The sequence below is a fragment of the Pteropus medius genome, unplaced genomic scaffold (genome assembly GCF_902729225.1).
Source record: "Pteropus medius unplaced genomic scaffold, Ma_sr-lr_union100, whole genome shotgun sequence".
Taxonomy (NCBI): Eukaryota; Metazoa; Chordata; class Mammalia; order Chiroptera; family Pteropodidae; genus Pteropus; species Pteropus medius.
This window is the reverse complement of record NW_024351730.1, coordinates 15,471,965-15,494,939: the sequence shown is the minus strand read 5'-3', so window position 1 is coordinate 15,494,939 and position 22,975 is coordinate 15,471,965. Positions and strand designations below refer to the sequence as shown.

Genomic DNA, 22,975 nt, shown 5'->3' with positions numbered 1-22,975 from the left:
AAGTGCTCAATAGGGCCTCTCTTAATACTTCTCTCCTCAGTTTTGTTAATAACCAAACAAGTACAATCAACATTCAAAAATATCCAAAATGTATTTCCCCTGTTCATAGGTCTTACCTTCCCCAGCTTAGTCACCTGATGAGCTACTATTCTTTTTTTTTTATATCTTAGTTTTCCTTGGCAATCTAAGCAGAATAAAGGACCCTTTTTCTGTAACCCCTGGGAACTTTTAATCACTCTATTATAAACTTTAATACTGCTATTATTTGTATGCAAAATGGTCTCCTCTTTTGGAATATAAGCAATTTAAACACAAAAACTATTATTCACCTTTATATAGTCGGTTTTTAGCAAACACTTGTTAAAGGGAAGAAAAGAAGAAAGGACTGTCACTTTTCTCTGGAAATCTCTCTCTCTCTACACACACACTAACAAGCATGTAGAGTTCCATTATTTTCTTTGTGGATCTATCTTCTACTGGATTGCAAGTAATCAGTATGCACAGAATTTTTCACCTTTTATCTCCTATGCCTAGGAGAGTGTATCACTGAGAATAAATGCTTAATGCATATTGTCAAAGCAATCAAACTATTAAAATTCCTGCTGTTACTGTCTTTAAGCAAAACTAAAAAGAAACAAATTTCAAACTTGACTTTTTAAAAGTATTTGTCAAAATACTTTAAAATGGATTATTCAAAATGGACCTAAAAATTCTTAGAATGACTAAACAGAGGAAGTATGTTTTAAGCCATAGAGATCTGGGTTTGAATTTTCGTTTCGTCATAGTCACATGAATTTTGAAAATAATTATATATTCTAAACCAGTTTCTTCATCTTTAAAACAAAGATAAATTCTACTGCTTAGGACTTTTGTGAGATTTAAATGAGAAGATTAATTTAAAAGCAGGCTAGTAGATAGTGGGGAATCAGTAAATAATACCTGCTATTATTTTAATTGTTTTTAATATTATCATCATTATTATTATCAATATAAACCTTTCTGGAGTTCACACTCTACCAGAGTCAATATTGTTTTTAGAGGTAAATTTCTCCTTAAACTATGACAAATGGAAGGTCAAATGTGCTGTAGTCACATATGAATTTTAACAGGTAACTGTTAATTATTTTTCCTCTTCAAATAATAACATTTTTCTCCTATCCTCTGCTACTACCAATGGAAACTATTTTTTTTCTCCCTGAAACCTAAGTCCTCACTAGGTCTTAAAATTACTGCTAAAGTATTCAGTCAAAGGACTTACTCATTTAGAAAGTATTTCCTTCCTATTTGTCTAGGAAGAGGCAGAGATTCTTCTTTTAGCATTATAAAGAACACTAACATATTACCATTTATAAAATATTGCCATATTTTATCTCATGGGTCTTCTGGCACAGCATAAATATTTCTTACCCATTTGTTTATTTGTACTTAAAACAAACAAACAAACAAATAAATAAAAATTTCATGTAAATCCTATGGAAGTAAATGAAGACCACCCAAAAGAGCTTGCAATATATAAAGCAAGGGAGTCAGCCACTGTCACTTGCCTTTGGCAGAAACTCAAAAGACAAGAGAGTGAGAAAACTCTATAGTGGGAAAAAGGGAAGGCTCTGATTGGAAGTTGTTGGCATGGGGAAACTGGAGGTAGTCTAATTAGAAACTGAGCATCCTGTGTGATTGGTTAGGGGAGCATAGTTGGCTCTCTCTGTTTTGTCTTACGTTGGAAGCTGGGGCAAAACTAACAAAGCTATCATTTACTGACCAAGTCGTTACCATTTGGAGCCAATTGGCAAAGAGGTTATCGGTTGGAATCCTGATTGCTACAAATTTTGTGAATTAAAGTTTTATTTTTATTTTTTGAAATGCAGCTGGCTATTTATTTATTTATTTAATTTATTTATTTATTATTTTTTAAAATTTATTTATTTAAATTAATTTCAAGTGTACAGTACATTGGTTAAAGTTTTATTTTTACATATAGTCTGGCCATTTTATATTGCATATTTGGTCTCTCACTCTCTTTCTGACATAGATAGAGGACCCCTCAAAATATTAAAGATTTTATTTTCATGCTAATCTGTGCTTATAGAAATGAGTTTCATAATTTATTTATATATTTAATAAATATGTTTCTACACTGGAAATAAATATGCTTTTGTATAGATTTCTATGTAAAATAGACATTTATGTCAACTTTTTGTTTGCTTGTTTGTTTTGGGAGGAATCTCAGTTTGTCTATTTCGAATTGGAGGTGTTTTAAGGATATTTTCGAAAATCAAGATGGGAATTCTTTATAAGCAACCATAGCTAACAGAGTATGATAACCTAATATCAGTGTTCTTCATTCACTGATTACAACCCTGAGAGAAAAGCAATCTGAGTGCAAAATTGCTTTTTTACTGAAAATTATTAAATCTGATATATAAAATAACTTATTAACTGTATGTCTTCAAAAGCAATTTTGTTAAATGACTACATTATTGCTTTCTTTAGGAAGAAGTTACAACAAATCATAAAGTATGTATAAAATAATTTTACAATAAAGGAGTAATTATTCAGTCTGGGCACTTGCTTTACTCTGAGTAAAACAAAACTTTTAAATATAACAACATGTTATCTTTAAGAACTTGAAAAAATAAAAAACAACTTCTGAGTAAGAAAATTATAAAAGAAACGTTTGCAATATTAAATTGCTTGATGTAAAGAGAACTTTCCTTTAAATACAACTAAATGTTTAATATAAGTTAAAGAAAATTATCTTCAAAACATTCATTCATTTACAGTTTTTAACAAATATTGAATACATTAAAGTCTAGACTGAGGATGAGAGCTCAAATATGGCCATCTGACATAACATATTTTGCCTATACTGTTTTTTATAAAGTTGAGCCAATATTTAAAAAACAGGACATTTTATATACAAATCTAGATTTCTGTCTTCTCTTAAACAACCAGGAACAGAGAAGAGGCTGCCTCCTTTATACAAGGGTATGTGACCACCACAATTCTTACCACTCTCCCATGAAACCCTACCTCTCTCAATTGTCCTTAATCAGAGCGCACCCACCATGTTATCCTTAGAGAAATATGTCTTTATACCTGTCTATCCATAAAGAATTCAAAAGCAAAAGCTAAACCAATAAAGTATCACATTTTAAGAAAAAGAAAACAAATAAATTTACTTGTGGAAATAAACAAGAAAGATCAAATCCAGTCCCCTTCAATTGTTTACATTATCTTCTTGGCCCCTGCAAACGTTTGCACTAGAAGCTGCAGGTATGGTATCCAATGCCAGGCACTATTCAAGTTCCTGGGAATACACTTGCTAGCCACATTGAGTGGGTCCTTGACTTCTAAGAGTTTCTGATCAGCAAGAAAGAAACTTTTAAGAATTCTAACAAAGTTAAACAAGTAATTACAATGAAGCTCCCTGCTGAACCATCAGAAAAATGGAAACTTCAAGGAGCTTGCCTTTTAGTAAATCATTAGAAAAGCACAAAGGCCCAGAAAAACAAGTGTTTTGGCTCACCATCATTTCAAACTATGAGATTTGAGATCATACCTCATGTACCTATGTATGTCAGTAATCACCAGTTCCCTTGTTGCTGTCTACACACTCTTACCTGCCCTATCGTCCTTTAGTGTCCTTTATGCATTTCAACCTTCTAATGTGTGATCAGCAAACTCACCTAAAGCTGCCAACTCTTCTCTAAATGTTCTTATGACTGACTAACCTTTATTAAAACTTGGCTCCATCTTGTGGAAATTCTTTCACTAAATCGAATTTAACAGAAAGTTTTTTTTTTCTCTCAGTCAGCAAACCACAGGACCAAGAGGTGAGTTAGGTGTTCTTCTTCCTCTTTAAAACTTATATTCATGTCATTAATTTCCTCCTTCCATACAAACTTCTTCTGAAGGAATCAATGATATATTTGTCATCCTCTTCTTCTACTCTCTCTTGTGTCTTGATTCCATTTACTGAGATACTTTTTATCATTTGTTGAAAACATCTCTTAGAGCAAGAATTTCTTCCTACCTCATTATCGTTCTCAGCTACTTCAACATTGACGTAAATGAATTAGACACAGCCTTATCTCTTTCATCCTCAAATTCTCATCTCTCCTCCATATTAGAACCCATTCCTACATTTAGTTTTGATTTCATTAGAAATCAAACCAGATCTAAAATGTGGACTTCAGACATTACAATTCCTAATCTTCTCAAGCCCTTTTGCTATAACCGTCTTTATTAGCTTTCTCCCAGTATTTTTTTTTTCCTTTTTGTCCAGCTTACTTAGATAATACACCACTACAATTACTCATTTGCAAACACTCTCAACTCTTTTGCCACATTTCCCCTCTATTTTCTAGTTTAGGAAAGCTCTTGTTGAATTCTATGATATCATTTTTTCTGCCTATAATTGAACACCTGAATATTTACAGGGAGAAGAAAAATATCAACTGGGCATATTTCACATCAACGTCAATGAAATTTCTCAAATGAGCACAAAATAAATAACTCCTAGAACTCCTAAGAAATCTTCTTAGAATATTGTTTCCAACATTCTGAGATAATTTATCATGTCCTCTTTCCACATACTCAACTCCATTGTGTTGTCGTAATGGTCTGTTTAATATTTTATTGAAACCATTGAAGACATCAAACACAAACTTTTTTGGCAGAGAACGCTGGGAATCTCACAATATCCATTCAATCTTTTTTTTTTTTTTAATAACAGAACTTCATTCTTTAGATAAGCATATTGCCACCCTCTTAAAAGATTTTATTTCCCTGCCTTTCATGAATCTAGGTATGATCCTGTAACTTAGTTCTAGCCATGGAAATGTAAACATAATGATGTGATATCTTCATAAAGTTTACTAGATGGTATAGAAGTGGCTTTCTTTTTCTACTTTCTCCAACTGATTGCTTGAAAATAAAAGAAAAAGTGGTGACTTTCATGCTAATAAGCAAAAACATTTTCAAGAAAAAGAGAAATGAGACAGGTAAGAAGAAATAAAAAGTACTCACTGTGTGTCACAGTAAAAGATCATTTTATTTCAGGTCCTCATCAAGGATTGTTTCAATGGAATGAGAGAATTAGAAGACATTGTGGTGAGGTGGATAGAATGAGTAAAAATGTAAGAATTAAAAGCAGCTAGTATAAATATTTCAAGAAGTTTTATTATAAAAGAGCTGAGAAAGGTGGAGAGGTAATCTAAGAACTGAAAATTAAGAATTTTTTTAATAAGAAATGCTTAATTATTATTACATTATTTTTTATTTACTGAAGGGATATATTGATTTTAACAAATCAATTCATCAAAGATGACTAAAACAAGAAGTGATATTCTCTCCATTCCTTTCTTGTTTTCCCAACCCCCTAAACAACCTGTTCTTCATTCTCATTGCCATTTTTTAACGACATTATTTCAATTTTCTCTCCTATAAAGTGTACATAACATTAGTACTAACATTAAAGACTAGTAAAGACTACATGTGCTATTATTCCTTGGCTGATGGATCTGTGATTGGTTTGTTTATTCTCGGATTAATTCCCTGATGTCCCTTGCTCTGCACTATACCACAGTTTCCCATGCTCCTTTGTCTATTGGCTTCTAATTAGTTTCAAGATCCCAGATGCATTAGCAGAACACTAGAGGAGAGAAGTCAAGATATCTATATTTCTCAGTGGGAGCTGCCTCTCCGTCATGGTGTGAGCATCCCTGGAGACCGTCAGTCCCTGAAATCTGGTATCAGCATCTTGTTCCATTGTCCTTCCGGCTATAGGAATGATAGCAACTTTTAGTTGTGGCTAAATTCAGGGTGCCAAACTATGACCTATTTGGTTAGTCATGTCTTTTATCACCTTTACAACTAGTTTCTTATATTATATATCCTCTATTAAACTACCTGGCATGGGCTCTCTTTTCCTGACTTTGTTCTGACTGATACAGCTATTATCATCATCATTATCATTGCCTTCAGAATGAGTCAGTAAATAGAAATTCATTAAATGTAGAAACAAGTTCCTTAGAAAGTAAGAGATGGAATACAAAGCCCAAGTAAGAGAAAAAACCTGTAACTGGAAGAATAAGAAAAGTCGTCCTATTAAAAGAGGAAAAGGAAGAAAACATGCATGTAGAAGCAGATAATCAGTTCAATTTATTTTGTGTTACATTTTATTATTGTTTATACAATCCATTCATTCTGAGTATATTTTGAAGCAAATGAGACCGGGGTGTAATTGTACCTTATCTCCAGTAACACCTTAAACAAGGGAGTAAATCTCCAGGGAAAGATGACTGAATTGTATGTTATGCAAATAGAGCCTTAGAAAGTATCACAGAGCTTCTTAGATCCCATGTTGCACAGCAACAGTAGAATAATATCCATGCAACACAGAATGGGGCAAAAATTAACAGTTGCATGGAATTTCTAGGTAGACGGGGCTTAGTCAGGCTCAAAAAGTTCCCCAAGCAAAAAGAAACAACAAACAAGATTTCTCTCTGTCTGAGCATGGTACTATAGATGAAAAGAGATTTGCGAAACTTAATGAACCAGATGAGAACAAGGAATAATTTAGTAGGAATCTGTATAGCTGGACCACTAAGAAACCACTGAGAAAGAGCAAGACAATGCATGATTCATTAGAAGTCAATGTGAACAGAGCACACACACTTAGAGGCCTGACCTAACTTTTGATATCTTGGGACTATGTAAGACTCATGGAACCTTGATATAGTACCTATAATAGGAAACAGGAGACTGAAATAACTTGAAGAAAAAGTTCTGACTCTAATGGAATGGGGCTCAAATAGAAATAAATACACACAGAGCTATAAAAATAAATTTCTATTTATTACATGTTTGAATAAGTAAAATGAGATTTCTACCTGGAACAAACAAATAAAAATAGCTGAAGGTTCTTAGAAGTTTTAAACTCATATTAGAAAAATTAGCTTATGCAACAATAGAAAATTTTATGAAGCACTGCATTTACGATATGAATAAATCAATTTTTGAACAACAACAAAAAGAAGCCACTCTGGAAAAAAAAAAAAGTTTATTTTAAAATGCTCAATGAATATTTTGAATAATTGGTTAAAAGACTAAAATAAACTAGAATGTTACCTTGGATTTTGTTATAGGCCCCAAATAGTGTCACTTGTGTTAAAGCCCGTAATAACAAACCTAGATTTAATATCTGAACTAATTACTGTTTCAACCTCTTCCAGAAATATAATCTTAATCAAGTAGTATGGAATTTTATGGTCAAACACCAGTAAGGTAATCTGTCAAGTGGGTCCTCTCCATCCTCCATCTCCCGTAGAAAAAAGAGACAATCTGCCTGATAAAAACCCTTGCTGTTCTCTTCCTCCAAAAAGAAGATGGCCTGGTCTAAATATATATTTTTTTCTTTTGTTAATAACTCCCTTGCCCTACCTTTCTTTTAATAAAAATCCTATTTTGTACACACCTGGAGAGTTCTTTCTAAATTGCTAGATGGGATGCTGCCCAAATCATGAATCACTTAATAAAACCAATTGTATCTTCAAATTTACTTGTTTGGGTTTTTTTCTTTAACAACTTGTATGAATAAACAGTGAGTATTTTGGTCATTTTGTTGTTTTGTTTTATTTTATTTCTCCACAAATAAAATAATTTACATTTACGAAGACAGATTTAATTGTAAAAATTTTAAAAAATATATTTTTAAAAATTAGATTATAAAGAATTTTTCAAATATTTATATATACTTTTTTCAATTTAGAAAAAATAGATATATACTCATATGGGACTAAAACTATAAGAGTAGGAGTTCACGCTGTGCCCATTTTGTATCCTGCAACTGCGAGACATCTTTCACTGAGATTCCTGAGTTTTAAATTATTTGCACTATGGTTTTCTCAGTATCTTCAGTTGTGGTGGTAAAACAGTAAATTAAAATAATAATAACACTATTGGTCATATTTATAATGGAATTTAAAGTGACAAGCTTTCATCACATACGGAAATAATTATTTGACATGTAGATTGCATGTCAAAATTTATTTGCTGCTTTTCTTCAAAGAAAATAATAATATGCTGGCAAAGGGTAAATATGAAGCTACAGTGGAAGGATTCATTGTTTACCTAACAAATTGCTCTCAAATTAGAATTATTTAGCAAATATCTTTCAAAGCTGAGCTTTCACATGCAACAACTGTAAGCTTGACTGTGAATTGTTATAATGTACTTAACGATATCCTTATAATAGAAATTGAGAGTTGGAAAAAGAGACTTGAACATTGCTAATAAAAGCAGTTTTTAATCTTTTATTACATGCGACAAAAATTTTAGTGTTAGTGGTTTAAAAAATTCACATGCTATCTTTCTTCACTGAACATATCTAGTCTAGAAAAAAGATCGAGGAGTAACTCAGTGAACAGTTCACTGGCATATGATGCAATTAACTAAATTTTCCAGTGATAAGATCCATTTATTAAAAATTTCAACATTGACTGACACAACTCCTTTGGAAACATCATCCCAGCACTTCTCTACAAGGATTCTTCTTCCTCCGACACAGTTTATTAGGCTAAGAATATTGGTTCACATTTTTATCTCTATAGTAATATGTTTAATTTTTTTTTTCCATAGGAGAAAATTGCCCTGGCGGGAAAGCTGGTATGTAGTAATATTTCTTCATTCAACCTAGAATTTTAATAGATTTATTATAGCAATTAAGCAAAACAGAAATTTTAAAATCCCATATGATAAAGAATATAAAATGTAATTTTTACGATAAAATATTGGTGCTTTATAAAGTCGAATGTAAAATTTTCTTAAAATTTTAAGAATGGAGCAATGGAACACCAAGCAGTCTACTAAATGTACCTGGTTTATTGTCCTATGTCATTGGAGACACTTTTGCAAAAACTTTAAAAAACAGCTAGAAGTACAATTCTTTGGTTACTAATTTCACATCCTTTCAATAATTCAGTAACTTTGCCCAACTTTATCCATGGGCAAACAGTATCTCCTTGAAGAGATATCATCCCTTATCCCTTATGAAGATCCAATTATTCTAAAAACAGGGACTCATGTTTTGGTCCCAGATCCAGATGATTGGGGCCAGGCACTCTGGCATTTAGGTCAACTGCTAATTCATAAAAACCTTACTGGGCTTTTTGCGAAAACCAGCAGAAAAAAATATATATCTTTTTCCATTTGCTTTCAGTAAGCTTGTTATCAAGGGAAATAAAAAGGAACCTTCAAAAATATGTGCCTTCAGTATAACGGAAATAGTGATACTACAAATCATTGATAAATGGTAAACATATAAACATGATAATAATTGTAAAGGACACAGAGAAATAAAAGCACAATACTCTGTTTAAGAGAGGCTTTTAACTTTCCAATGAGAGGAGAGGAGTATTATTTCTTCTCCAAGAATCTTGGATACAGAAATAATTTAGAATGTGTCTTTATCTTGCTTCTCTGACCTGTGCTTCTGTAAAAGGATAATACTCTGATTATTAAGCTGGCTTATATAAATCTAATACTAGGTAATTTTACAGACTTAAAAATTCCCTGGACATGAAAAAAACAGCAAGGCCTATCAAATACAGAAGGAACCACCTCTTTTTATATTGTTGCAGTTGTGCTTGGCATTTCAGACCTGCTTTGCATCTGTCCCCATAGCATATATTAGTCAGGGTTCACCAAAGAAACAGAACCAATAGAATATATACATATATATCTCTATCTCTAATCTATATCTATATCTATCCATATCTATATCTATCTATATCTATATCATCTATCATTTATCGAAAGTGCTTTATTATAAGAAATTGGCTCACACGGTGATGGAGGCTAAGTCCAAGTCCAGCAATATATTATCTGCACACTGGAAACCCAGGAAATAGCTGGTGGTATAGTTTCAGTCAAAGTCCAAAGGCCTTGAAACCAGGAGAAACAATGGTGAAAGTTCTAGTCCAGATCTGAAGACCTGAGAAGCAAGACAACTGATGGTGTAAGTCCCAGTCTAATGTCAGAAAAAAACCTATGTCCTAGTTCAACAGTCAGGCAGAAAGATCAAATTCTCCTTCCTTTCACCTTTTTGTTCTATTCCTGCCCCCAAATGATTAAATGATGCCCACTCACTTTGGAGAGGATAATCTGCTTTACTTAATTTACCTATCCAAATGCTAATGTCATCCAAAAACACTCTCACAGACATACCCAGATATAATATTTAATCAAATATCTAAACACCTCATGGCTCAGACGGATTGACATGTAAAATTAACTATCACATTCACATATTTTTGTTCTATTTGACTTTTCTTCCCTTTGCTAGTGTTGGTAAAATATATTACCTTATAAAATTATGTTAAAATATAATATTCATAATTATTTTCTCTTCAAACTATGACATGCATCTCATTGCTTCTATTACACTTTTTAATTATTTCGTATTGGAATTTAATAATCAATTATATTGTAGAAATGCAAAAGTAATGCAAAGCATATTAGTAAAATTATGGTAAGCTATATAATTGGTATATCATTAAGCTTATTTCATGTTGCAAATGTTAACTATAATGTTAAATGAATAAATTATATTCATTTATTATTTCAGTTATGTTTCCAAGTGCTCCAAGTCCCATGTGATGACACTTGTAATGCAAATATCAAATATGTATTTTCTAATAATACTGGGATTACAAAGGACTAAACATTAAAAAATAATAAGTTGTCCTCACACTAATTAATACTGAAATTCCATCTCCTCTTAAGATAATTTTCTACTTCAAAAGTAAGATATGTAATATATTAAATATTCATTGAGTTTCTACCATAATTCATTTACATTATTGATTTAATAAGGAAAAAGTATAATTAGATAAAAGTAGACTTTGGTCTATTTCTCCATTTTAAGATATTTTTAGCTGTTTGAAGATAAATCAAAATACTGTGTATTCTTTAGCATGGGAAATTTAAAAAGTTACTCTGAAAATGCAATAGTTATCTATTAGAATTAACTTCTAAAAATCAATATTTATATAGAAATATTTAATGTAAATGACACTCATAACCATTGACACTCATATCTATTTTTAAGATAGTTTTAATATTTTATCTATGTACTAGAGTGTTTAATTTTCTATGAGGCTTTATCAACTATATATTGCATACATATATATATATACACACATATGAATCTTATGAGGCTGTCATTTTTATAAAAAAATGCAAGCAAATTAAAAAGTTAAACTAGAACTAAGATTTTATTTCTCTGCTACTAATTAAGAAATTGTTAAAGGCTTGGTCGACTTTCTGCAGCACGGATTTTTACAAATTAAAAGAAAACTTAGACAAGACATTATCTGTTTCCTTTATTATACTGGGTAAGAAGGGACAGACCAGTTAACACCTAGGGTTTGCTTCCAGTAAGAAGCTATAAAAAGAGTAATAATGATTCAGTAAGATCAGTTATTCTTTTTCAACCTGAAATCCAAGTACCAAGTTAATACTCCATATTCAAGTTGATTTTTGGTGTTCTGTTCTTGGTTGCAAAGGAAAGACTGTTACTATGGCCAGGAAGAGCCCAGAATAGAAAAACAAAGAGACCCCCAGGTATGTAAATAAAAGCTAAAGAATTTGATGGTATTGACACTCCCAAAGGTTAACATACTTGACAATATTGACACTGTAGGATGAATCAAGCATAGATCTGTTCAGAGTATATTGGACAGGGTGGAACAAGAGGACCTACTAGAGAGAAGTATGCAGAAGTGCAAGGAGAGTGAGATAATTGCAGAACAACTGGTCACAATTGAAAGATACTCAGCAAAAACATGGAAAATATTGACTGAACCAGAATAATTTTTTTTTAAAATTTATTTATTAAGAATTATAAATTGACTATCAGAATACAGTAGTAATTTTATATGTTTTGTATATTTATTTTTATAATAATGTATGTTAAAATATGCATTTTCCTATCATAGAGTATGACTGATTATTCTCCATAAATCTGTGAACTATTAGACAACTGAATTTTCTAAAATTTTTACAAATATTTAATATATTGGCAGTTGAGTTAAATTTATTATGAGTTTTAAAGTTAGGAGAGAAAAAAGAAATAAGTGGCAGCACTTACAAATTTTGTCACTACAAGACTCATTTCTATTTGGGTTCCTCACAGCACCTATTTAAAGAGTATCATTGCTTTTGGTAAGAGAAACGCTGTGCAAATAAGAAATGAAAAACAATATGTGTATAGACACTGGTAACAATAGTGTTTAATTATACTCAAGCTTAATTACTTTTTTGTCTGATTCCACCCCTCCTTCAAGTAATTGCATTTATTTTTCTTTTTCTTATGGAGTTTCTCCAAATTGATCTTGCCAGTGATACCACATTACATCAAACTGTCTTTGAAAAGAAGAAAACATTATGAAGTCTGTCTTCTATGCTTGTAAATTAGCTCTTTTCAAGTAACTATTGACAAAGCCACCAAATAAACTGGCCAGATGAATTTTGTTATGTGACATAAAGCAAATTATTCACTTATAGTCCTACTTGACTGTCTTTTCATTGTTGCCTGTAAAACCGAATGGCTTGGTAATCAGAATTTCTGATACCTTCCCTAAAGGAAATAATATCCTATCAAGAAAAACATTTGATGCACACCTAGCATTTAATGAGCTTAGTTAAAAGCTCTGTTCTCCACCCCTCTCCTGCCCCAAGACATTTTTTTCATCTTGTTGTATGAGAAAAAAATCAAGGCTAGTGTTCAACTCTGGTAGTCAAATCCTCCATAAATTCTCACTACAGTAAGCTCTCATTTGGCATTGAAGTTAAGATCCTTTAATCACTTTTGTTCTCTTCTCTTGACAAAACAACAGAAAAACTGAATTCAGATCTCCTGCAGTTTTAGGAAAGAGAAGCATTCTCTTTACGTACAGTTAAAGGGTTATAGAAATAGAAAAGATTGTGTAACTTTTAACAGTTACTATTGTGCTATTATGGCTATTATTAAGTTTATTATTATATAAATTAGAAAACCATGGAATGCAAATTTGTAAAAAACCTAGCAAGAAATCATAAAAGAGATTTGAAAATACATGTTTAAATTTATTGTAGATAAAAGTGGAGAAAATTAGGGTAGAAAATAAATGATAAAATAATGAAGCTTGACAATAATATTTCATGGGCATTGCATGTCTCCGCAATAAAAGGATCACCAAACTGTTTTGAAATACTTTAAAGAAGAAGTGATAAGCACATTCTGGTAAGAGAAGATGGGCTTTAGAAGAAAAAGAGGTAAAGGAAATGGTCCAGAAGAGAACAAGGACTATGCAAATAAGCATATACCATATTATTTTGGGTTTTAGAGAAAAATTTGGGAAGAATATTACATCAAAATTATCATTCATTATATACTATTTACTCTATTAAACCTTAGCAATGAAATGTGGGGAAAAGAGAAACACAATTTACTATTTATCATCCAGTGAGATGAGGAAGCAAATAAATAATCACAGAAATAAACACTCATGCTAGAAACTGATACTGTTTATAAATTAAAAGAAACTGGTGCTCTGACATTTATAAAAAAAGGAACTTATTTAGATTAGAGGACCATGGAAGTTTTTTTTTTTTTCCTTGAGAAAAAATTTTAAAGCTAAAAGTCAATGGAGAGTCATATTTTAAGCAAAGGTATAAGAAATTATAAAGAAATTATCCAGACCCTGACTGAAAGCCCAAGTAGAAAGAGTGATGATAGAGTGACTGGAGATAAAGCTAGGAGATCATGAAGGCAAGGTTAAAATTTTTAAATTTTATTCTGAATACAAACTGAAACCATTGAAAAAAATTAAGCAGAGAAATGATATCATGTGATTTATGTTTTATAATTATTTTAGCTTCTTTTAGCAAAGTGGCTTAGTTGAGAGCAAAAGTAATCGTTATAGATGATAGGGCAAGATGACTAAGAAACGAGCATGTGGTGGAAGTGAAGATAAATTATCAAATTTGCGATACTATTTTTGAGGCAAAGTTGGAAGGCTATTGTGATCAATTATATATGAAATTTGTTCTACTTTCTTCCTTGAGCAACTAGTGGATGGTAGTCATTTACTAATATAATGAAGACTGGAAAAGGAGCAGGTTTGCTTGCAGGGTTAAGACAATAAATTTTTGTCATATTAGGACTAAGATGATTAGGAGATATCCAAATGAAGATGTAGAGTAGAATGTTGCTTATAGGTCCTGAAACTTAAAAGTGCAATCAGGACTGATGATATATTTGTGGGAAAGGTCAGCATATAAATGGTTTCTAAAGGCATGGAGACTATATGAGCTAGAAAAGTAAATGTATATCATATGAGAGAAAAAAAACAAAAACACACTACAGAAACTTGAGATTGTATAAAAGAGAAATAGCCAGAAAAAGAAACATAAAAGAAAACAGAATAAAGAAAATAAAACTCAAAGCTAGAAAATATATCATGAAATTGAATTAAAGACTGTTTTTAACAGAAAGAAATTGGCCAAATTTATCAAACAAATCAAATATTGTTGAGAAATCAAGACAAAGAATGAGAAATGCCCATAGATTTGACAACATGGAGGCCATTGGTGATCATAGCAAGAGCAGAGGACAAATGGAATTGGATCCAATACAACCTGTTATAGTTATTGTGAAGAGACAAAGTCATCTAGATAAATCAACGTAACATCCCTGAACTATCTTATAAGGACAAATGAATTATGTATTTTTATGTCTGTAAAGAAAGTCAATGTATTTAATTTCTTACTTTGATTTAATTGATTTTTTAAAAAATAATTAAAATTAGAATCTACCTGGTTTACTTTTCTTAAACTTTTATGCCTAATATCATATTTTAAGAATATAATCTACTTTACATTTTTCATTGCCATGTAATTGTCCTTAAAAAGCACAATTATCAACATTCCAGTAATCTTAGAGAAAAAACAAAAGAGAATAATATGAACTTGACAAATATTTACTTTATAAGGTAAACAGAACGAAAGTCAATAAATTGAACTAAAGAATTTTAGATATTGTGAAGTCCAACCCTAATTAATAATAAGAATATTAAACCACTAAAAAAAAAAAAAAAAAACCTGCTGCTTATCAGTCCAGGACGTTGCAAAGTATAAAATTATCTTTATTATTCTGGTAAAATAACATCCTCTGAATCCAGTAAATATTAATACAATGTTACACAGAAATTAGAGTTCTGCTCTTTTACAAACAAACTTGAAAAATAACATTTTATCTAAAACAATTCTTAGAACATTAATCTCAAAATCGACCTACCACAGGGAACAATTGTCCATTTGTTTATTAGACTATAAAGTAAAAAAATACATTCTTCTTCACAATTCAGAGAAATTGCAGCCCTGATGACCTGGAATTTACTAGTTTCTTAGGCAAGAATACTCTCCTCTGGTTGTCATTCATTGACCCCAGGAATGCTGACAGTGAAATCTGATAACATTCTATGCACTGTAGCTTTTCAATTAACTGTGCTTGAGTTTTTAATAAGACCTAGCTCTGTGCTTCACTTGTCTATTCTCACTATTGTCAACCAGATTTGCTTCTACATTTTGAGGAGTTCTTAGGTAGACTATCAAGAACCAAAGGAAGTAATTTACGTAAAAGTACATGCCTGACCTGATGAAACATTTTCATTGCTACATGTTACTTTTCACTTTAATAGTTTAATGTAAAGGGAGTTCTCAATAAAATTCTCATTTTTTTAGCACTGGTATTTTTAAGAAAAGCTTGTCAATAATATTAAAAATAAACATAAAATGGTTTCCACAAGAAGTTAATTTTTCATAGAATTAGGAAGATAGTTTTACTGAAATAAGAATGAAGAGAGGGAGGCCAAGTAGGGGAAAGAAGGACAGGAAAGAGGAAAAAATATTGGTGTAAAAAAAATAGTATTTTTCAGAAAATTAATTTCAGCGATCCTTTCTTATTGATCTTTTTAACGTTAATAATAATAAAAACACTATGATTGGGAAAACTTCATTAAAAGACTGCCTCTGCCTTGGTAGCTGGATAATATTGAGTAAGTTAGAAAATCTTCCTTAAATTCAGTTTCGCTGAAGGCAAAGTGTAGTTAAAAATCTTTATATTCCTCACATTGTTATGAGGAAAATAAGCACTTCATAAACTGTAAAAGGTTACATTTGTGTAAAGTACATCTTACCATTAATTTTAAAAAACCTCTATTGATTTTAGAAAGATAGTAACAAGACTTTTTAAAGCAAACCAATTAAAACTGAATTCGAGGTAACCCAAATATGAAATATCATCATGTAGATTTATTACTGATATAATGTATTTTCGGCGATCTAAAAATTTTTTATATAGATTAATCCAAAATTTTTGTTTCAGGAAATGTTGATGTAAAACTACATTTTAAAAAAGTTATTGTTACAAATAAAATATAATAGAATTACTTTTAGCTATATTAATGTTTAAAATATTTGAAGTCTTCAAAGTGGCCACGGTGGGTAGACTTTAAGATGTCCCCTAGTCTACGGCCATGCTACCCTGAACAAACCTGATCCTGTCTTATCTCAGAAGCTTAGCAGGGTTGGGCCTGGTTAGTACTTGGATGAGAGACCACCTATGAAGACCAGGTGCTATAGGTCTAAAAAATAAAAATAATAAAGGATCGTAAACTGACAAGCTCCTTGAAATCTGTGAGGTCAACCAAGTGTTGCCTCACCTAAAAAAAAAAAAATGGCCCTCCAGTAATCTCCACTTTTTAACACTGTCCAGTCAGTATTCATGCCCTATATATCTCCTCCCCTTGAGTGTGAGTGAGACCTGTGACTTCTAACTATCTAATATACTGTAACAAAAATAATGAGATATCATTTCCATGATTAAGTTACTGTGGGGATATAAAACTTTCCTGAATTTCTCAACTTTCAGGTAAACATGCCCTTGCCTCCTAGTAACTTGTTCACACACCATGAAAACTAGATCTGTAGCCACTTGTCTAGTTAATTGCTCTAATTCTAAAGCATAATGGGACTTGTCTCCTTAGAGGGCTAAATGGTTATAGCCAAGAGTAGGTCTGTGAGTTAAGCCTTCACAGTGCCAGGAAGACTGCAAAGATTATCTTCCTAAAGATTTACTTTCCAATGAAAAATGAGGCCCAGAAACTTGGAGACTTCTCCAAGTTTCTCCAAGACTTCTCCAAGATACAGGGGTTATCCATTTATAGTAGAAATTTTATTTATGTAACAAAGGGCTAGGGTAAACATAGAACAATCATTTTTCCACACCCCTCATTCACTATGAGGAGTCAGGCTCCTCTTCCCTTGAACAATTGACATGCTTTCATTTTGTGGTCCTCTGGATAAAGACTAGGACATGTGGATGTTAACACTATTATTTGCTGTGAAATATTTAATTTAAAAATTTGTCTCTCTGATTCAGAATACTTTATATATGAATTTGAGATAAAATCAAAACCAATAAAGATAAATGTTAAAAACCCAATAGTTACATAAGATTGTACTTCCATCTTGCTGATATTGCTTTCTCAGTTTACATACTTTGATGAAACAAGCAACAGAGGTAAGTGTCCAAGCAAAAACTATCTAGGAACTGAGGCACAATAAGTTGGTTACAAGAAATTGAATTTTATCAAAACTGCATGAGTTAAGAAACCGACTTTAGCTCAAAACTTGAAATGAGATTACAGCCAAGGCCAACATGTTGATTTCAGCCTTCTGAGAGGATCTGAAGGAGACGACCCAGCTAAGCCATTACTAGATTCCTGACACACGGAAACAGTAAGATGATCAATAAGTGTTGTTTTAAACAATTAAGTCTGTGGTGATTTGTTACTAAGCAATAGTTAATAATGCAATGACCTCAAAATCTAGAGGATGAATTGATAATATTGTATAATATACTTGAAAGTTGCTGAGAGTGATTTAAAGTTCTCATCACAAGAGAAAATAAATTGTAAATATGTGTGGCGATGACTGTTAACTAGACTTAACCTGGTGATCATTTACAATACATGCATGTAGCAGCAAATCATTATGTTGTACACCTGAAGCTAGTTATCTCAATTACAAAAAAATCTAGAGCACAGATATTAAATAATTTCATCAAAGTTTTCTCATATATATTTTTATACAATGTGAATTGTGTATGGTGGATTACCATATTTTTAAATAAATGTTATCTCTTGGGAGACTCCCACTTTTTAAAAAAGTTTCTATGAAGTGTAAAGTTTTGCTGTGATTATTTTTAAACAGAAGATAATTTTAAAAATGTTTCAGAGTTAAGGTAATTAGAAGAAAAACCTGAAAAATACTGGATGAAACACATCTCAGTTTTTAAAAATAACTTTTTTTAACATAGTTCCAAATTTATTGAGATAAGAACATTCTCCCAAAGATTTTTTACTGCATCAATACTTAAATGTAAAATATCTTCTTTTAAACTAAAATAATACACAAGTTCATAAAGTTGCTAAAGAATTATTAGAAGACTGTGAATTAAAAAGAAGTAAATTCCTACCAGTAAACTTAGCATGTATGTCCAGTTTTTAATCAAGCAAGAACAGTCCACATATCACTTAAAGGCATATGTGTATGCCTCAGGGATACACAATATGTGCTATTTCACAGTTTGGAAGAAAAATAAAAACTATCACAAGGAAGATCGCCACTAGCAAAGGAAAAATAAAAGAAAAATAAGCCTTCATAAAATATAAATTACACTGTTTTCAAGCTCCTTGTGTGAATTTTATTACATAAAATTTGCAATGGCTAAAAAAAAAAAGTAATAATTTAAAAGTCTTGCTGAAGAAATGTGTGGATAAATAAATATATATTTATAAATATGCATTTTGTATTATAGATTACAGATTATGGATTATATTTGAAGAGATCATTTTTATTGTGTAAACGTATTATTGAGCATAAGGAAAATCGAGCATGAAAAGCAGATAAGATACAGAAAATATTGAGATATATGTTTTTAACTCACCAAAAATCTTATTACTTTTTATCTTCACTTGATACCAAAATAAATGTATTTTATATAAAGAGGAAGCAGTACAATAGAAATAGTAAGTAATACAGTCTGTGTCTTTTCAAGATAGCTGTTTGCCTTATGTAATTATATGCTGGAAACATTTAATAGAAAATTAGAGCTCTAGGATCCACTACAAAATGATGGTTAGAGAAAAAAAAAAGTATGTGACCTGTGTATTTATTTATAGAATAAAATAATAATATACTTTTTGAGAAATAACAATAAAACCTAAGATGTTCTGAGTGTTTAAAGAAACACATCTAATCTTTCTTTTATATCATTTCAAGGCAGAAAGCAACTGAATAAACTCTGCTGAGCTTTAAACAGTAAAAATTCTTAAGATATTTTTGTTATTTTTTTCCATTGTACACAACTCCCACCACAAGAAGGTTTGATACACCCATATCATACTCTCATATAAGAAAACTAAGAAAAATATTCCATGCTTATGAGTAGCTATTTAAAGCAAGGAAGTGACATTAGCTAATTTCTGTTGTTAAAGGTAACACATATATGTGGAGAATGGCCTGGTTGGGGACAAAAATGTACTAGATCCTGTGTGAGAAGTTTACTGGTGAGGTTTAAGAGAAAGAGAAATTATGTTGGGGTTAGTAGGAATAAAGCAAAAGGATAGAAGGAAAAAGATTTAAAATAAATAATACCAGTGATAACACCAGCTAGACTTACTGAAGTGGAAGTGAAAGAAAAGGATAAATTAAGGTTGATTCCTTGGTTTTCGGTTTGAGCAAACAGGAGGATGATTATGACATTTACTGAGTTTGAAATGACTGATAGAGAATTAGACTTTGTTTCTTGGTTGGTGTGACAGATTGTATTTTCCAAAAATGGCTGTAACAACAATTCTGATACCACATGCACTTCAGAACCTTGCAACTTCCAGCTACAGATAGAGATTCTTTCTCCTCTTTTGAAACAAGCTAGATCATCATGACTGCATTGACAAGTTAAATGCTCCGGAAAAGATGCCGCATGACTTTTGTTTAGGTCATAAAAGGCAATCTCCCTTTCAGACTCTCACCTTTGGAAGCCAGCCACCAGTTTGTAAGAAAACTAAGGCTACATGGAAAGGACTGTGCAGGTGCTCAAACATATAGCCCCAATTAAGGTCTCAGCTGAAAGTCAGCATCAACCAACTAACATGAGACTGAAGGGGCCCTAAGATGGCTCCAGATCCCAGCCTTCGGAGTGATCCCAACTGACAGAAAGTGCAGAAGAGACGAGCTATCAATCACTACCAAGCCTTGCCAAAAAGGCAGACTTGTGAGCAAAATAAATGTCATCATGCTTTAAGCCACCAAGTTTTGGAGTTATTTGTTATGCAGCCCTAGTAACTGGAACAGTTGCTTTATTAGTGTTTTTGGCATTTGTGTGTGTGTGTATACTTTTAGAGGAAATGCATTTTATGCATTTGATGATCAAAATTTCAGTTTTGATCATGCATGTGAAAGATATGAGGTGAATATGTCAAATATTCAATTGGATATGTTTAAAATTTAAAGAAAAAATTTAGCCCAGAGATATAAAATAAATATAAAAGTATTGGCATAGATTATAAAATCATCTAGATATAGAATGTAAATAAGTTTATTTTTTTTAAGATCCTGCATAGAATAATGATGCATAGAATAATTGTGCTAAATCATCAGAATTAATGCTACAGTCTTCAAACTATCAGGCCTCAGGCGTTAGGTATTGGCACTCAATATATTTCTGCAATGGGGTAATCTAATAATAATAACAGTAACAGAGATCCCTTATTTAGTTTACTGCATTGTTCTAATGTCAAATATTGTTCTATAGAGCTAAGCTATATATACATATGATCTAATTTCATCATCAGATTAAATTCGTGAAGTTATTATTATTATTTTTTTAATTTAACTCATTTGAGAGATGGTGAGATTAAGTCTAGGGGAGTATTATAACCAATTCATAATCACATAAACAATGAGTTGTAAAATCTTATTTTGGACTTAATTCTGTATGACTCCACCTGAATGCTGCTCTTTTCTTATAAAAAGTTTTTAAATGTTCATATCTCAAATGCTTTTTCTAATGCTTATATATGTACATATTTTCATATCATAATCTTCATTTATTGGATGTTAATATTACAAAAAGTTAAAAACAAAGTACTTTTAGAATACTTTATATCACATAGCTTGCTCAGAAACTGCTAAATTTTCATTTTCTCTCAGTTGATTCATTATTCTAGAACTTGAATCTCTTCAATAACTGAGGGTTTTCTTTAATTTTGAAACAATATATTTTAGGAATTTTGGAAAGAATACTTAGGCATTTTTTATAGAATAAATAATAAAAACATTAGTGCTTCTTTGATATTATATTGTATTTATCTTTAATTGTTTAAAAAACAAAATGCAATCTATGTCTTGTAAACCTGAGAGTTTAATAGTGGTAGAAATTATAAAATATGGATAGAAATACAATGCTTTTAAATAAAACAAGAAATGTGTGGCCAAACACAAAAATAACAAATTTGACACTCAACTGCATTAGCTGCATAGTCTTTGTTGTGTTAGTTTATATCAATGAGGAGATTTTAAATAAACAAAAACACACAAAAAACAAACATCTATATTCTTCACATCTTTTTAAAGAATTCAATCTCTGATGACTTTAGAAGTGTGGCAACTTTGAACATTCAAAGTGTATACATCGCTGTTTCCAGTTCTGATCACTGGAGTTGCCAATGACTCAAGGAAAAGTATAATTTCTTTCAAAAAACAGAATTCCTTTTCATCTTATTTTTTCCTTCTACACCCCAGCTTCATATTTTGACCCATAGTGAGTTTTAAGAATTTATAGGCCCTCTTCATGTTGTGTAAACATAACATGCTAACATTTTATGACAATCAATTTATATTCTTTTGCCTCAATTCTTTTGACATTTCATCCCACCTTATAAGGAAATATCAAGGTTAAGCTATAAATTCAGCTCCAGTGGAAAGGGTTCACACCTCCTGAGACTGACTAGAATTTAAGTTTAAGACACTCAGCAACTTTCATTGCTTTTCAACAGGTCCGAAGGGGTAAAATTTTTACCTTTATGTAAGTCAAGTTCTCTATGCCTGAAAAATATTTAGATCTCCAGCCATAATTTCATTGAGTTTTGTGATTCACTTTTTCAAATTTTGGCTTAATGACAATAATGTAAATATGGAAAATATATTTAATTTATATTTTCAAGCAATTTTTAAAATAACTATTCTTTTAATGTAATATTTTTTTTCTGGTGGTTTATTTATGCTTACCACATATGCTGTCTTCCCTTATGTGATATAAGTCTTCCCTTATGAGATAGTAAAGGTATATGAAAAAGATCATAGATGTAATATTCTGGGAAAATGTCATGATGTTCCTCCTTTTCTTTTGTTATACATTATACAATAATTGAAAAACAGAGCAATGGATGCTTGATGGCTTGAAATAGAAAAGAAAAATAACAGAAGAGTTTTTTACTAGACCGATAGACTGAAGCAATACAATACCAAAATAAGTTGAGTCATGAGCCACATAACATTTCTGTCAATGATGGACAGCCTATATGACAGTGGTCCCATAAGACTATAATGAAACTGAAAATTTTCTATTGTCTGGGACAGAGTCCTCAACCTCCAGGCCGTGGACTGGTACTGGTCCGTGGCATGTTAGGAACCAGGCCACAAAGCAAGAGGTGAGATTAGTGAGTGATACTTCATCTCGTGTTTACTGCGTCTCTTAATTGCATTATTTTCTCTTATGTTTGATTTAATCTTGCATTGGTTTTACAGTAACATGCTGTACAGGCTTGTAGCCTAGGAGAATAGGCTATACCATATAACTTAGGCG

At 31.4% G+C, this 22,975-nt stretch overlaps 1 pseudogene; it reads left to right on the top strand.

The window, feature by feature from the left end:
* Positions 1-16,570: 16,570 nt before the first annotated feature.
* On the top strand, positions 16,571-16,689 carry LOC120588575 (uncharacterized; annotated as a pseudogene).
* Positions 16,690-22,975: the final 6,286 nt, after the last annotated feature.